The 12,083-nt window shown below is 36.6% G+C and overlaps 1 long non-coding RNA gene across 1 annotated transcript; it reads left to right on the forward strand.

Annotated features, from left to right (window-relative positions):
- Window positions 1-4,865: 4,865 nt before the first annotated feature.
- Window positions 4,866-10,894, forward strand: LOC127577541 (uncharacterized). Its single transcript, XR_007957392.1, has 3 exons — window positions 4,866-4,917; window positions 6,327-6,381; window positions 10,852-10,894. It is a non-coding gene; the product is annotated as an uncharacterized LOC127577541 (long non-coding RNA).
- The last annotated feature ends 1,189 nt before the right edge of the window (window positions 10,895-12,083 follow it).

Below are 12,083 nucleotides of genomic sequence, written 5' to 3' on the forward strand. Positions count from 1 at the left end.
ATTGCTGCTAGTGCAGTAGTGTTTTCAAAACTCATATCTCTCTTATTGGTCCAAGCACAAGTGATGTACCAAGAAATGGGGCTCAGAATCATCCAATACTTTGCAGACTAGTAGCACTCAGAGCTCAAGTAAAGCATCTATAGCATGAGAGCACATTTGTGAGGATGCACACAGTGAGTGCCCAACAAAGGTTGTAGAAGAAGTAGAGAGGGAAGTTGTGTCACTCAGTATGTAATGGTGATTGGTGTAAAGCTTCACTCTGGAGCTCAATAGTCCAACTAACACCATCTCTTGAGTAGGTATGATGGATTGTCACAGGGAAATAAGTAGCAGGAAACTCGCCTTAAAGGTGTTATTTGCAAGGGGAATTGCTGATTGATTCCTTTGGCTATTTTTATTATTCTAGTCAGTTTCTGAAGTTGCAGGGAGTGATGCAGTAGGTGTGAAAGAACTTTTTTTGTCTTTATGGTTTCTACACAAGACAGTTCATTCTAGTCACGAGTACATTAGTAGATATTCCACTTTGACTGCAGCATGCCACACAATAAAAAGGACAAACTGAAGAAGAGAAAGGTTCTCTGCAAGAAGGCACATCCACTAGGATAGACGAGAAATTTTCCTACCTCAATCTCAAGAAGAAACCATGTATGAAACATCCGTACTTCAATATGGATCCCTGCACTAAAATCTGCCAGACCTCATCAGAAGGCATAACTCCAGCATTGGAGTTGGCCCAGGACTGCAATGGCAATGGCCAAGGACTGTTTCAGGGACTTTGGCAATGAACTTTTATGCTTCTGGCTCCTTCTAAGCTGGAACTTGAGATATTTACAATATTTCTCAATTTGCCACACAATGTTCTTCCTGTTCTTCCCAGGTGCAATCTTCTGCTGTCAGAGCAGCTCCCAACTCATTGGTGAGCTGTGATGCAGCACAACCTCTCCCAACACAGGTCTTGGCTGCATTCAGAATGGCTTTGATAGCCAATAAGTCTCTGTTCAGGCCCGTAGGCTGTCACAGAAATTAAAATTGAATGTTGTGATATTCTTTGACAATCACAAAATTTGAAAAACATCTGACAACCATTATAAAGTAAATATTTTAAAAATAAATTATTAAAATGAAATTTTAAACAATAAATAAATCTTATTAACATACATTTACAAACAATTAAATACATTTAACCTAACTGACTTAATGAAATAATTTGATTTCATTTACTCTCAGGAAGTCCAACCAGAGTACTGAGAAGTCCACCAGTGCTGGATCGGGGGACTGTGGAGGGTGCCATTGCAGAGTTAACCCCCTACCTGAGCTGGACACTTGTACCTTCTGCAAAGAGATACAAGAAATCCTACAGAAGTGCTGGCAGCCAGACAGCAGATCTGCCTCATTATCTCTCATCACCATCTTCATAAAGGCCTTTTGTTCTCTATCCAGTTTGTTTCATGGTTGCTCTGAGAAGACTGTCTTCCACCCTCATTAAGTACCCAATCACTTTGTTTGATGTAATACAGAATTAGTTGGACCCCTGCTGCTTGTTTATTTGGATTAATTGATTAATTTCTTATCCATTCAATAACTTGTCTTTCTGAAAGTTAGAGCATTGGTTTCTGTCTCTCCCTCCTCCTTCTCAAACCTAATTTCAAATTTAAACAGATTATCATCACCACTTGAAAAATGTTCCCTTATCATCAAGTTATTAAATAATCCTGGTTTGCTTTTCATACACCATCTCCAACACGTCTGTTTCCCTTGTTGGTCTGGTTTAGGTTCCTCGCTGTGGTTGATAAACATGCTGCACAGTCAAGTCAGCAAATGTTTTTCGGAGTTAAAGTATAATGTGCTGATGGAGCTATGGTGGACATTTATTGCTGCTGATCAGGATGAACTTCTATGCAATTCAGGTTTTGATTACTTGAAATAACTATTTGAGCTGTTCTGTTCCAGTATAAACATATCTGTCCTCTGTCACAATCTGAACTAAATACCTGGGATTCAATATAAATTAAGTGAAGAGCTTCCTGCATAAATGCTCTGTAAATAATCTGCAATTTCAAAAACAAACCTGGATTACAGCCATACCACTGTGCAGCTAAGGCATTTTCAAAGATGGGAACAGTAAAGTCAGCATCGTAGTCCTGCCTCACTGCCTATTTATGACAAATTGCTGCACTCAACATTCCTGTGTGGTCTTTTTGCAGCAAGACTGCAAAGAATCCAGAAGATATAATGCAAGTACAAGTGGGAAATTACAACAAAAAAGAAATAATCTTGGGAAAATATACTCTGAAATGAATGAGCAAACTGGCATGATAATGGAGAGAAATGTGTAGTTAAATTAAAGAATTCTAACCTTACAGTGAAAGTAGAATAGATGAGTATAATTAACTGGTGTGTAGAATTAATTAAGGACTATTACTTTGTAATCAGTAAAATATTACATTGTTAACAGTGCATTTTTGCTTAGAGTTTTTTTTTTCAATTCCCTAAAGCACTTTTTAAATGTTTCCTGGGAGTATACTCTAAAGGCAGTGTGAATGAGTTCTATTAATAATATCCATTCACTATTTTGACCAAAAATACTCTTACTTTTGGATAGAAACATCATTCTCAAAGCTTTAATATATTATATACTAATCCAAAAATGTATATACAAAATGACAGAAAGCAAAGATAACAGTGCTTACATGTGAGTGTTGAAAAGAGTAGCTAAGCCCTGCAACATTCATTCCTCTTAAGAAAGTTATCAAATTTATACACAGATCTATTTCACAGATTTTGAAAATGGTCATGTTGAAGATAAAACAATAATGGGATGGGGGATGAACGGTGTGGTTCATTCATTACCATGACGGTAAATCTAACCCATGGTTAAAAAACATTCATATTCTTCTTTAATATGAAATTTTAAACACCTAAAAACAATTTAAGGCAAGTAATTAAACTGGAGTATTGGCATAAATATTAAAGTTTATGAATGAACACGAATAATTAAAATCCTTTTGATTTTTAAGCCCTCAGTTGCTTTCAATTTGAGTTAAAAATTAGAAAAAAAAATCAAATTCATATATCTCTTAAAGAATAAGAAAATGAAATTCATAGCAAAAATGCTAAATATTGTGGAATCTACCTAAACTCTGTAGTATAGATTCACATTACACTCAATGTGTTATATTTAAATTGGTCACCATCAGTGCTGTTCTTGTGAATATTCTTAAAAGAGGAAAGAGCCTGAGAAAGCTACACATAGCAAGGACATTGAGTGGAAATGACCAAAAGATGAGCAAGCGATGCAATTATATTATACGTAATGCAATTAGGTTCTAGATCATTACATAAATAATGTTCAATGCAATATAAAACATAACACACATTGTTGTCTGGATGCTACATTATCTATATCATGGATATCTTTCATAGCATTTTCACAGGGCAAAAATGCTTCCATATATTTTGAAAAATCAAACGTTATCTATTGCCTTTCCATCAATGTTTAAGTGACTTCCAAGCCCAAATATGTACCAACAATAGCATAGAAACATTGATAACCCACAGATAGTTCATGAATTCATGCCATTTTAGTACAGCCGGTGACCATTTATCTGAAAGAAATAAAAATACTAATTGCAGAATGTAGAATGAGCACATTAATTATTTGGAATTGCTATCCTTCACATGTCTTTTTATTTTCCTCAAAAACCTCGACGAAACTCTATATAATGTTCAGATAACATGATGAACAAGAGAAATAATTCAGATTTGCTGGGGATCTCATCCAAATCTCTAAACTAAAACAAATACCAAATGTTCATGAGTCTGCAAACCATAATAGTGCAGAGTATAAAACTTCCCACACCCAGACATAAAATTGTATTTAGAAATTAGCAGCAAATGTGTTAACAAACAGCTATCATGTTCCTTTGTCTTTTAATTAAGATTTCTACTCATCGTTGCATATTATTAAATTACCTGATTTTCATTCGAATACAGTACATTTGGATAGTTAGCATTGTTGAAGTGAAGAGGATTACACATCATGCAAACTTTATAAAATCCAAGTCACCTCATTGGTAATCTTCGTAAGAATTTAAGCTATAGACTGTCAGAAACAGCAACAATTATAGCAAAACAATAAGAATTTTGATCTGCCACTAAACTCATGTTTATTTTCTAATCGACAAAAGTAAAATTAATCAAGTCTTATTGATCACTGTCTAAATACAAATGAATATTAAACAATATGGCATAATGGGAGTGGGTACCGTGCTAAATTTGGCTAAAACGTCTTCCCCTCAAACAATGCTACAGTTAGTGTTAACATAGAATCAATTACAACCGCTTTTTTTATTACAAGTGATATTAATAGATTGGTAATACATTTTACAAAAAACACAGACTTTCATGTCATTACTGCAATAAAACAAAGTGGAAATACTGAATATCCAGCTTAATGTGTGTTCCAGTATTACATATCTACTTTAAGATTAAAGTTCATCCCAAGTTTCAAAACATTCTACATTTTTGAGATTACTGAGGAATAAATATACAAAAGTAATTCCTTAAATCTTGAGCACTCATTAAACAACTAGCCATGATGATTCATTTGAATAATTACAGTTAAATTTGTCTATAAATTGAACTGTACCCCAGACAAAGAACCTGAGCCAACATACAAAAGAAAATATCATGAACAACCAGTATCAATTCTATAATTGTTTCTATGAATTAATTAAGAAATAATTTTTAAAAGGAAGCCGATCTGATTTTCTCATAATGCATATAAGGCAGTGTTCTTGTTTATTTCTGCAGTTGAATGACCTACATCTTTGAGCAATCACTGTGTTGGAACACTACCTTATAAAGCAACTTGAAGCTTCCCTGGAGCGTAGGAGGCTGACGAATGATTTTATACAGGTATATAAAATCGTGAGGGGCATAGATAAGGTGAATGGTTACAGTCTTTGAGGAGGGCCTAAAACTAGAGGGCATACATAGCTTTAAGGTAATAGGGGAAAGATTTAAAGGGGACCTGAGGAGCAACTTTTACACACAGAGTGTGCAGGGTATATGGAACAAGCTGCCAGAGGAAGCTGTAGAGGTGGGTACAATTACAACATTTAAAGGACAGTTAGATAGGTATATGGATAGGAAAGGTTTGGAGGGATATAGGCCAAACGCAGGCAAGTGGGACTAGCTCAGGTAGACAACTTTGTCAGCATGGAGAAGTTGGGCCGAAGGGCCAGTTTGCATGCTATATAACTCTATGACCCTGTGACTAAAATCTTCGATACAACAGATACAAACATTATGATCAAAACTCATGCTGAGCCTCTATAATTCTCATGCAACCTAACTAAGATTAAGGATATTATTATACAGGGAAAATTTGCCTTATTTTTCCAATGAACTGTGTTAAAATAAACAAAATGTTGTTAGACTGAAGGTAGCCATTATGGAGAGGTGAGAGGGAGGGGTAAGACAGGGGCTTGTAGGTGATGTGGAACCAGGTGAGGTGGGGGGTGATGGGCAGATGAAGCCAGGTGGGGGGGGGGGGAGAGTGCGGTTGGGAGGGGAGAGTTTAGAGACAGGCAATGGGTGATAGGTGGAAACTGATAAGGCAAAAATAGGCTGTTGCAGCCAACTGGGGTGAGGGGAGAGGGGAGGAGGAGAAAGGGGCTGTCATCTCATTCTCACCTCTTCAGTGAGTGAAGCATAGCTCCTAAAGGAAATAGGTTGGTACCAGTGCGTACAAAATGTATGATACTGAAATGGCTATTTTCTCTTCCACAATAATATATTCTGATATAATTTCTTGTCTATTGTCACTATGCTTTGAAATATGTCAGTGGCAAACGAGGAAATTACATAATTATTTACTCATCTAAAGACTCAGACTCATCAATGTATGCATTCAAATTATACCCTGAATCTTTGATGGTGATATGTTGAGGAGGCAGTAAGAGCAAATGGGATTTTTGGCTTTATTGATGGAGGAACAGGGTACCATAAAAAGGAAGTTATTCTAAATATTTGTGAAGAAACACTGGATGGGCCTTTGCTAGAGTATTGTGTTCCATTCTGGGCAATACACTTTAGGAAGGATGTCGAGGTCTTAAAGAGGCTGCTAAAGACATTTACTAGCATGGCATGAAGGATGAGGGACTTCAGATGTGGGCACACTGGAGAAGCTGCAAATGTTCCCATTTCCATAAAGGATGTTAAGAGGAAGGGTACTGATGGGAGGCTGGCAATGTTATGATTTTCCTTCAACAGATGCTTCCTGAGCTGTTAAGCATTTCTAATATTTTCTTTTTTGATTTAAGGCTAAGGCACTCAGAACCACGAATTGATTTGATCAGAAGCAAGAAACCATTTCTGGTAAGAAAAAGCTTGATAACAGAGATTTCAGGTGATGGGCAAAGATGTTGAGGAGACATATTGTTAATGGAGTGAGATGTGGTGATCCAGAATGTACTGCCTGAAAGCAGATTCAACATTAAATTCCAAAAGAGAATTGGATAAATGGTTAAAGGGGAAAAACACAATGCTTCAGGAAAGAGTAGGGAAAGGGGATTAATTAAATTGTTTAATCAAAGAACCAGTGCAACTAAAGGACTAAAGTAATGGACTAAAGACATCTGTCATGAACCATTCTGTCACTGCCTAGTTTTGAATCTCATTAGCCCCCTCACCAGAGAAAGAAGTAAGCCTTCTTTTTCTTAAAAGATCAGAGTTTAGTGTAAATTTCAAGACTGTCATTTTCTAAACTAATTTCACAATAATCACTTAGTTCAGTGTGGTAATAACTAAATGGTTTATTTCAATCCCTTCTATCAGTGAATTAGAAAGAAAACACAAGGAGTGGATAGGCCATCATGTGCACTCAAAAATCAGGGGTCTCCAGGCATCCAGTGATCAATATGTAAGTGCCACACATATCTCACTGGACTGTGTTTCACCTGACGACAAGATCATATGGTGTCAGGCAACGTCACTGAAGTGATCACATATCACTAAGCATTGGTGTCTTACAGGTTCAAATTGACACTCAGTATTAGAGTTCATGATCTGGATTTTGTGGAAATGACAACAAGAAAACTTACTGGTGTCTGCATTTAATATTCTGTGAAATTGATAGCAACTTCAAAGTTTCTGCGTCTGCATGTTTGAATATGGAAAACTGATAGTTGCTACCATTATTTCAATACCAGTCTGTAGGCTGCTCTCCAATGCTAAACTCAACACAGAGTTCAATGAGAAGTTCAGAACCAGAGCTAATGGCCCAGGTTATGGAAGGAAAGCACCCAAAAATTCTGTGCTGAGTCTGAGGAAGCACAATGTAGTCTTTCTCTGATCATTTTAATGGAAGGCATTCACTACAAGAGGCCCGGCTAATAGCTTGTTAATTTAGAAAAACTCTCCCATGGCTCATTAATTTCAAAATATTGTTTTAAACTTTTCTAAGAATCTTTCTAAATCAATTAATATAATTCTTTTTTAAAGTGTTTAAGTTTTTTTATGTTTTTCAAGATTCTTGTTTTTGTAGTATTTGGATGTTATGAAATGTCTCAGAGAAGTTCTGAGTGTTTTTAAGAAGAGTTCTGGTTAAGTTAATAAGTCCAGTTAAGTCCAGTTCCAGTTATCAGTTACAAGGGAAATTGGCAGGAGAATGAGATTGTTCTGTGACCCAGAACAGTCTTGGGACCAAAATGGCCTCCTTCTGTGTCAGAAAGAAGTTTGGAAATGTGTGGAAATAAGTGTCAGGATGAATTTAACCAACGATCAGATATCTTCTCATTTTGTGGGTGATGAGAAATGCCACAGCACTCACGAAGAAAGAATGGCGGGCAAGAGCATGCCACAGAATAATCTCCCAGCTTTTTTCCGAGCTGTTCTTTGAGATAACCACAAAAGGGAATTCTACCCTTTCCACTGAGGTCAGGAGCAAGAGCTTCCAAGCTCACCGCTGATCGCTAATTCCAGTCTGCCAAAATTGCACTACAAAACTGCTGTATAGCAATGTGAAAATGGACATATAGCTTCTTCTTTAGTTACACCTTTGCTGCATGATGCTATCAAAAAAACTTAGAAAATGAACAAGAAGAGTTTAGGATGACATGGTGGCACAGCTAGTAGAGCTGCTGCTTTGTGGCTCGAGCAACCCAGGTTCGCTCCTGACCCATGACCTGTAGTGATGACTGTGTAGAGTTTGCATGTTCTCCTTACGACTGCGTGTGTTTCCACCGTGTGATCCAGTTTCCTTCCACATCCCAAAGACTTACTGTCTGGTCGGTTAAACACCAGTGTAAATTACCGTAGTGTGTAGATAAATGGGGCAGTTGATGGGAATGTGAGGAGAATAAAATGGGATTAGTATAGGATTAATGTAAATGAGTGCTTGAAGGTTGGTGTGAACCAGTGGACTGAAGGGCCGTTTCCATGCTGTATGACTGTAAGAGAGAAAAAAAATCAAGTTACCTTTCTATATCTAGATACCAAAGCCACTTTCAATTGCATGAGTTAGTACGTTAAAAAAAATCATAGAAATTTAAATGAAGTCTGTTTTTCCCAAAATCATAATGAAGAGTTTGTTTCAAACATCAATGTGTATTATTGCTTAAATATTTAATCATGCAGTCTTCACTAGACTGAAGAAAGCAGATAACTCATTTCCTTCACTTGACTTGGGAAATAACACTACAGAAATTTGTAAGGGTTTAAAAATAAATTAGATACATATTCTTCATTAAGGTGAAATGAAGTAAGAATTTTAATTAAATTATTTGACTTATTCCACAGCTACTGTGGGTTAACAAACTCTGAGTATTATTCTTATTGTGGAGTTCTGCACACTGTTTTAAAGTGGGCACTCTGCTGATCAGTTAACGAGAACGTACTAAAGTCTAGAAGTTACTGTTTGTGTTAGCACTTAATTAATACTTGCATGTGTAACATTCCTTTGTCCACTGGCCCAACGAAGCAAGAGCATAAAATAACACAATTACCATCAAAATAACATTTAAATGAACTTTGTGTAAATGTAACTTATTCTTGCTGTAAGTTCTAGTCTTTTATACCATCACTATATTGTGTAGGACATTTGGGACCAAACTTAACAATGGAGTACTGATACCATCAATTAGCCCATGAACTTGAACTTAAAACCAGGACCCATAAAATGCTGTCACTTCTTTCATTTTATTTTCAAGCTACTTGTTTGAATCTCAAAACAATCAGCAGTCTGACTTTTGCATATCAAAGCATTCAATCATAAACTGAGGGAAAATATCAGAGTTCTGGATGAAGAACCAATAAGACTGGTTTAAAGGAGAATTCCAGTGAGGTTCTAGTTTGGGAAATAGTTAACAATTGAAATCTTACTTTTAGAAAGACAAAGTTTCTCTCAAGATTTCCGTGTGATGGAACTGACAAGTGATGATCCCCACACAAAGAATTATTGTGAAACATCTGACTCATCCAGTCCTTTGTTGATTTATGTTTTATTTTCTGTATTCCCTTTTGCAATTACAGACCCCTTTCCTAGTTGAGTTAATAAGCAAGCAAGCAGCTAACAGTCTAAGGTGGGAGATAGGAAGTGTGAGAGATGCACTTGCAGTGTCCACTCCTTTGATCCTCCTTTGTGAGTGCTAAATGCTCCCTTTGTCAGATCACAGAGTTCGGTTTTAATTTCCTGGGGAATTGCAAGTACAATCTCTATCCCATCACTGTACCATGATTTTATAATGGGATCGGCTCCTCTCTTTTCATCAATGCAGGTTTAGCAAAATTTATACAAAGTTTTAAGAGAAATTAAAATCAGCTGAAAGCTCTTTTGAAAATAGAATAAAAAGCACCAGTGAAGCTCGGGGTGTAATACCAGTAGCTTTATTTTCTGCGATTTCAACGAGAGGCATATGAAGGACACAATGTTAAGTTTTTAAGAGACTGATTTGGAAGGAGTTAGTGAGGAGGAAGTAAAATTATAGTTGATTTAGGAAGTTAGAATTCCAGTGTAAAGGAAAGCATGCCTGTAAATGCCAGAAAATGTTATTTATCAAGTAATACGACACAGAACTCTCAGAAATACCAAACCAAATATTAGTGTTCACAGAAGGGGAATGGGAACTTAAATTCAAGGACTCCCTGTGCATTTTTTTATTGTAAGGGCTCCATTGATCAATGTGTGAATGTGTTATTAACCTCCTTGCTATCATTTAATGCTGCAATAATTATATAAAACAGTTTGGAATTTCTAAGTAATTATCGTACTTTAAGTCAGTGTCTCATTAATTCATATTCTCAGAGAGATTAATAGACTGATCCAATTTGGGTTTGAAAATGAAGGGCTACTGCAAAGTTATGGTGGTATAGGTTTAAATGTGCTTAGTGCTAGATTATAATTATTACTTCATAGTTGAGTTCTGTCAATCATTGAATGGATTTAAAGGTTTTGAGGTGTATTTTCAAGGAAATAAGTAGGCTGTGTCAGGTTGGATCCAGCCCACGCATACACATTTACCTTTTCCAGGGCTGAACAGGAAGCCTCTCCATACCCAATGTGTGTCCCAGAAGCAGAGGTGGGCTCCTAGTGGTGACTAGGCATGAGGCCGCGAATCTTAAGGCCCGAACCCCTGATGGACTTTCACAGCCTACCTCTCTCAAATGTTTAAGATCTATTTTTAATCTCTCTGATGGTCATAGAGATTCACAAACAGTTCAAATAAGTTTATTAACATTAAAAAAAGTTTAAAAGTATTAATTTAATTAAAAACACCACAAAATAATCACAAATAATTAAATATAAAGCAAAATAAATAACCTTCTGCCTGCATTTACTTTTATCTACAGGGTCACCAGTCTATTTAAATGAGTGGGTCACCATCAGCACACCAGCCCTCCTTGGTGTAAAGCTGAGGGGCCAGATCTGCAGTCTATCTGACCCCTCTCTCCAACATATCCACTGGCTTAGAAGGTGAGTCCAACTGTGCAGCAGGAGGTCAGGTGCACTGGCATCTTACCTCCAAGTAGGTTTGAACCTCATTGCTAGGCGAAGAATGTGGACGTCTGAAATGAGTTGAACTGTGAACAACTGACAGGCATCAGTCAGCTCAACCAGCCCCAATAATTTTTCCAGCTGTTCTAACTTTGTACAGCCATAGCAGTGGTTATAACTTCTTTTAACCATCAGAAAAAATAAATGATGTGCAAAAGCAACTGTTATCTAGGTCAGAGCACAACAAAATTTTCTATTCCGTGCTTTTGGAGGGGTGGCAGAGCAAGATTACTAAATCATGGTATTTTTCTATAAACAGAGAAAGAAAGGTTATACATTTATACAGTACATTTTCCAACCCCATGGCATCCTATACAAATGCTTGACAGACAAAAAACTACTCATCTGAAATAAATTGTGGGAAATGCAGTAACCAATTTGTGTGCAGCAATCAATATGGCAATAAGAAGATGATTTGTTTTACTGAGGTTAGTCAAGGGATAAATGTTCACTAAGAATCCCTCTGTCCGTAAAAGCACGTTGTGCAACATACATCTGCAACACAAGTCTGGACTCAACTTCCAGGATTTATTTTATGTGTTGAAGTGGTCATCATATATAGCAGAAATGTTTAAAATTTGCAATATGATCTAAAATCACAAAGAGTGAAATTGAACTCTTTTAAAATTTTCAGTGATAGAGTTTGCTTGGCAGTAATCAGCATGGCTACATCTTTGAAAATTCACTTATATTTCATTTGACAAGCTTCAACATTTTCTGGAATAGAGTGAACATTATTTGGAAGGAATGAAGCTCCAAATTCATAAAGTTATTTTTCAGTGCCAAAGAAGCAGTAAGTTGGCTAATCACTCATAATTGACTGGACAAGCCTTAACCAGGACAAGTCCTGGTGTGTTTAGTTGGATATCTATCAGCTAAACATTTCAATTTCAAACCCTTCTGTCTATTTGAATAGCAAACCTTTGGTGAGATGGCAAACTTCTGGAGGAATGGAACAACTTGACATCAACTTCCTAATTTCAATGTGTATGCCTGGTTCCTTGAATTTGTGGTTTGATTTATGTTT

This window comes from Pristis pectinata, chromosome 13 (assembly GCF_009764475.1).
Source record: "Pristis pectinata isolate sPriPec2 chromosome 13, sPriPec2.1.pri, whole genome shotgun sequence".
NCBI lineage: Eukaryota > Metazoa > Chordata > Chondrichthyes > Rhinopristiformes > Pristidae > Pristis > Pristis pectinata.